This window comes from Hoplias malabaricus, chromosome Y (assembly GCF_029633855.1).
Source record: "Hoplias malabaricus isolate fHopMal1 chromosome Y, fHopMal1.hap1, whole genome shotgun sequence".
NCBI lineage: Eukaryota > Metazoa > Chordata > Actinopteri > Characiformes > Erythrinidae > Hoplias > Hoplias malabaricus.
Window position 1 is genome coordinate 46,180,310 of NC_089820.1, and position 6,485 is coordinate 46,186,794.

The following is a 6,485-nucleotide window of genomic DNA, read 5'->3' on the forward strand; positions in this document are numbered from 1 at the left end:
TAATCCTTTCCCCTAAGAAATAAATAATAATAGATCAGTGTTTCAATGTGGATTGAATAGTCTTTTCTGAAATGTGTTCTAACATGTTTGGCCACACATGTAAGTCATGAACAAATTATACATGTACCCTGCTGTACATTAACCAAATTTTCATTCAGTTTGAGCTAAACTCATTGTTGACAATTAGTGTGTTGACTTGGGAAACCAAAATTTTCATTAAGTTTAAAAACGGGAATTTAGTAATAGTTTAATGCTAGTGCACAATGCCATTCGTATGTAGCTCCATTACTCCAGAGAAGTTTCACTGCTTCAAAACACAATGCTGTGGCTTTAAACCCTCCTAGCCAACACTTGGCACTGGGCATGGTGACAATAAGATGTGCAGCAATTCCAAATTTTGTCGTTTCATTACAAGATTTTCTCTGGAAATTATACAATACGTCTGAGTACAATTCTATATGCACAGTATGAGCACATTTAGCCTGAGTGTAATTCAGTAATTATCTGGTGTTTCAGCACAAATTCAAGGAGGAGGTGTTAACTAAGTTTTCATTCAAATTGATAGGCCATTTCAAAGAATTATAGGCCTAATGTGTTGTCTCAAAAAGCAGTTCATGATTATATAAGCTACTGTGTTTGCCTTCCCATCTGCCATGGGGTACTGTCCATTCCCTCTTATTATCACCTGCCTGTTAAGAACTGATTTTAATCCCTCTAGATACACATTTCATGGACTCTCTCAGTCCCAGCTATTAAGTGCTTCTTCATCCACATTTGTACTAATGACCTTACACACTCCCAGATCACCACTGAGAAGGAAATGCAGTAATTGGCACCTGGTAAACATGACGTAAGACTTTATTTGATGCTGTTAGCTTTTTCCGTTCAGACTTAAAACAGAAGGAAAAATGAGTCTGTCATTGGCATCCAAATCCATGTTGTATTTAAAAAAATTATTAAATTATTATGGGGTATTCCTTTGGTGTGCCTACCACTAAGTGTACCAAATTTAATTCTGATTCAAATTATTCAACAGACAACCATGACACAATCAGCTTTACACTTGTGTTTGGCAGAGGATCTGCAGGTGAATATCTTTAAAATCACTTCTGGTCTGGTGCAGATGCAGTCTGATGGCAAGTGGGGTCATTTGTCCATCTCCTGCTGTGCAAACTCTGCCTTCTAATTCACATGATGAGGTGAGGCAAGATGATGAATGTGGTTTGAAGGGTTTTCAGACACAAGAAAGAGACCTGGACATTTTAACACCCTGACGGACAATTTTAGGAAGAGCCCCTGGCCCTCAAACATCTGGTGGTGTTTTACTCTTCAGTCTCAGTGGACCAAGTCAACAAGCTGCCAGTGATACCTTAAACCAACCCAACACTGACTGATGTAAAAAATGGTAGGCATTAAAGTATTTCTGAATGAATTTTCATTCTGTTCCTAAAAACCTAAAAAGCTAGTTATGTAACTACATTAGACATAAAACCAACATAAAATCACTGCTACATTTTATATCCATATCCAAAGGAAGGTTGCCAAATAAGGGTTTTTAGAACAAATACATTATTTCCATAAGCAATTTTACAGTGCCTAACACAGTCTTTAATTTGTTCATGCTAGTATTAATTGATATCAATTAATGTGATGTGTCGAAATGATCCTGAGCCCATGTGATATCTATCAAATCAATAAGCAGATATTTATGTGCAGTCAGTGATTAAAAACATTAAGTTGGGGTTTTGTCATCTTCACAGTGAGCATTCTCTGAATTGGCAGAACATTTAAATACAATACACACCATATAGGGAAGAAATACATAATACATAATATTATTCATTCATTCATTCATTCATTATCTGTAACCGCTTATCCAGTTCAGGGTCGCGGTGAGTCCAGAGCCTACCTAGAATCATTGGGCAGGAATACACCCTAGAGGGGGCGCCTGTCCTTCACAGGGCAACACAGACACACACACACACACACACATTCACTCACACACTCACACTTACGGACACTTTTTGAGTCGCCAATCCACCTACCAATGTGTGTTTTTGGACTGTGGGAGGAAACCAGAGCACCTGGAGGAAACCCACGTGGACATGGGGAGAACACACAAAAACGGGCTGAGATCTCAGGGCACTCAGGAGGCACTGCATTAAAAACAGAAATGATTCTGTAGTGGAAATCACTGCATGGACTCAGAAACACTTCACAAAACTGCTGTCTGTGAATACAGTTTGTCTCTGCATCTACAAATAAGTTAAAACTCACAAATGTAAAGTAGAAACCTTATACACAGGATTCATTCAGAAATGCCACCACCTTCTCTGGGCCTGAGCTGAGGTGAAGGGAAAATTATCCTGTGGTCACCCACTGTCAAATTTATTTGAAAAAAATGAACAACACTTCTTATTTTCAACATTTGAAATGTGGGCTTTACTCTTTTTGATCAAATATAAGGTTTAAATGATTTGCACAACATTGTATTTTGTTATTACTTATATTTTGCACTGCATCAGCACTGTTTTTTGGAAATAGGGTTTGTAAGTTTAATATGGAATTTCTGATCTTTCCAGGTCACTTGCTGTCGGTATATCAGCTCTTTCTCATGGTGAAGAAAAATCATTGGAGAATTGAAGGTAAATCCTCCAAAGTAACATCTTCATATAAAATTGTTTGAATACAGGTTTCAGTGGATTTTATCCTGCTTTCTGTTTGCACTTTTATTGTTACACTTACACAGCGCCTTTCTAGACACCCAAGGACGCTCAGAACACTCAATCCACACACACTGGTGAGAAGCGGCAGCCAAACGCACACAGCATACTCTCAACCAGGAACGACCATCCACCTGGAGGACTGCATTTCACCCAGGATAGAGCGCCAATCCATATCTGGGCACACACACATTCATTCACACACCAGGACAGTTATTAGAGAAGCCAAATCACCTACCCTCCATGTTTTTGCACTGTGGGAGGAAACTGGAGACCCCAGAGGAAACCCACACAGACATGGGGAGAACATGGAAACTCCACCCAGATGGGACTTGAACCCAAGATCCCAGCGCTGAGAGGCGAACGTGCTAACCACTAAGCCACCGTGCCGCACTTGAAGATCAGATAATGTCCTGTTTTTGGAAATGCAGAATGAAAAGTAAAACTCACCTTTTAATCACAAGTAAAAAATATTTGGAAGCTTGAAAATATGCAGAACATTGCATCTCCTTCTATACATAACCAATGTGAGATAATCTCTCAGGAGTCAAACCATACCCAAATGGTTTCATTAAAATTCACAAGATTGCTGAGTGTTTCATTTGGTCTGAGTCTGGAAGAAATTGGCCCGTTTATGACTTTCTGTGCTAATGTGCCTAAAACAAAGTCATTAAGTAATAATGTTGTTGTGTCTCTCAACCAACAGACCGTTTGGACTGTAATTGATCTCAGATGTTTAAACCTGAAATGCCTGTTTTATACAAAGCATAAAGTGACAGGCCATATTTATTTATTTTTTTTCTTTTTTCATATGTTGTGCCAGCAAGTTATAATGTCAAGATTGTTTGCAAAGCTGTGGCTGTGAGTTTTATGGAGTTCCTTTAGAGAACCTTGGAGAATGTATTTAATATAAGATTATTTAGTAAAAGTAGACCATGGAACACTGCATATTCAAAAGTCTACCAAGTTCAGCTGAAAGGTTTTTTGTTTGCATGTTTTTGTTTGTTTGTTTGTTTATTATTCACTGATATTCAGTCATGGACACACAGCTAATGTTATCAAAATTGGGACAAGAAGCAACAAAATGAAGCATCTGCACCTAACTTTAAGGTCACTATGCTCAATGATAAGCATTAGAGCGATATGTAGCACCCCTGAACTGAACTATGAGACAGTGGAAGGGGTGGGCTATGGGAGCGGTGAAGCAACACACAATAATTTTGTGGCATTTGTGATCCAGAACTAATCATCCGACATCAGTACCTTATCTCACCCATGTTTTTGTTACTGAATACGATCGACTCATTCCGGACAGAGTCCAAAAACCTGGATAAAGGCCTTCCCAGATCAGTAGAAAATGTTATTGTAGCAAAGTGGATCAAACAACCTATCAGTAGCGATGAGCAGGTGTCCACAAGCCTTCTACTGTACAATGCATTTTTCCAGATTCCATGAACTAATATATTTTTTTCCAAATCTTCACTGGTCATGTTTAATGGAGTAAGGTAAACCAGAAAATCTCCTGAGCCATGAGCCACTCCAATGACTATCACATTGTTTGTACAGATGATGGTGATGTATATCCCTCTGGTAAAAAATTCATAATATTCTCTATCATTTTTGTTTTTTACTCATTTTGGACATACAGTTTGCATGTATAAAATAAAAACATGAATTTATACAGAATCATATACAAATGACATTGAGTAATTACAAAGTACAATGTAATTAAAAGTATAAAGTCTGTATGATGCCTTTTTAGAAATTGAGATTTTTTTTTTATTTAATAACCAATAAGTATAAGTAGTAGTATAAGTAGTATAATATAAGTAGTAACATACAAAAACAGTGAGTTTCATTTATATTCCAAATCATCAGGGATATATTGGCCATTTGTTATCACAAAGACATAAAAAACATTTAGGAAATAAATTGTAGAAGAAAAAAAGTACATTACAAAAGAATGTAAGGCATTGCTGGAGCTAATAGATAAAATAGTTCATTTAAATTTTGCTAGATTTTATCATCATTGAAATTTGCGACTTTAGGAAACCACAGCTATCCAGCTATCATTCTTCATTGAAATTGTGAAGAGAAGGGTGTATTCTGTTGTCTTTTGGGTTTCATTTTGTAGATTTTCTTAATGTCACCAACAGTAAATAGGACTCTGCTTCATTGCATAGTGAAGTGATTTGCTCCAGAAGTGTTGAGGTACTTATTATGTTTTTAAGGCCCATTTAAATCTGACTATGAAGAACTGATGTGCATTCTAGTTTCCATGTTTTGTAGATGTGTATTGTTGTCACTGTAGACACTACTTTTAAATTTGGAAGCTTTGTTATATAAGTAAATAAATAAACACCAAACATTAAACAAATATTAAAACATCAGCTGTCATTCAAGAGGTTTTTCGATATTTTCTTGCTGGCGGGTGTTTGTTATGTAGCCCACTCATTCATGCACGGAAACTCAAAATGGCCGTTTACAGCTTGCAATGCAGTCACATTTCAGTGTGTTGTTACTGGCTCTCCGCTGTGGCAGCTCATGGACATAGTTTATAAACAGACCCAAAGGACAAGATGAATGAGATGTAATAAAGGCTTCTCTCAACAAATGTTAACCGCCATCATATGGCATTTCTTATAAATGATGGTTCTTTGACTGGTAATGTAAATTGTTCTTGGGAGCAGCTTCAGAGAAATGACTTATCGTTGTAAACGTTGTACACCACATCACCCAGACACCACATGGACTGAAACACAAAAATATTCCTGCTCTACAGTTGAGACAACTGTAAATCATTAGGATAATTTCCTCTGTGAGTGTGTGTGTGTGTGTGTGTGTGTGATCTTATTTTACCACAAACTGAAAGTAACAAGAGATTGAAGGTTACAAATTTACATTGTCACTTCATCTCAGAGTTTTACCTTAAGATTCAATGAGGTGGAAATGTGAAGCCTATTTTGGACAATCTTCACATTGGTAAAAATCCTATTTATTTTAATGACAATTTTTTCCTAAACATAAAGTGCATATCTAAGTTCAAATTAGTTTTCTTTTGTGTAAATATATAAGATCACAGATCTCTCCAATAAAGCCATTTAGTTGTTCCACTAGGGATGGGCAGTATCTACATTTTTCATACCGTAATACCATCTCAAAATAATATCTTGGTATACAGTATTACTGTGGGGAGGGGGTGCTCTGTCAGGCTGCGCTGAGCCTGTTTAGAAGCACAGCTGGCGCTAAAGGGCACTTGTGGTTTAGCACATCACAGCAGATTTTTCAGTTAATTGAGGCTCAAAACACATATAGAGGTTAAAGCCATATACGTGTGAGCACAAAGTCGAGTGAAGGTTTTTCTGAGAATTATGTCTATTTACATCTTAATTCCTTTCTTTTTTAACCCAAACTCAGCACTAAACTTACAAGTGGGCTACTGGGCTTGTGCTTTTCTCCACCAGTTTTCAGACCGTGATATCAGCAGTCATTGAGCTCCACAGCACCCCCTCCCTGTGACTCTGTTAAATGCACATGAACATTTTAGCCGACTTTTAAAGAGACAGAACCAAAATTTGACACACCATGCACATTTCATAAATAACGCCCTCATTTTAAGATACCGTCCACATTTTTAAATACCGTGGTATACGGTATTATCGTTATATCGGCCAACCCTATGTTCCACCCATTTAATAGATAACCCACACAGTCTCACAATGCAACAAGCTGGGAGAGAGAAAGTAGGTAATATTTTTCTCT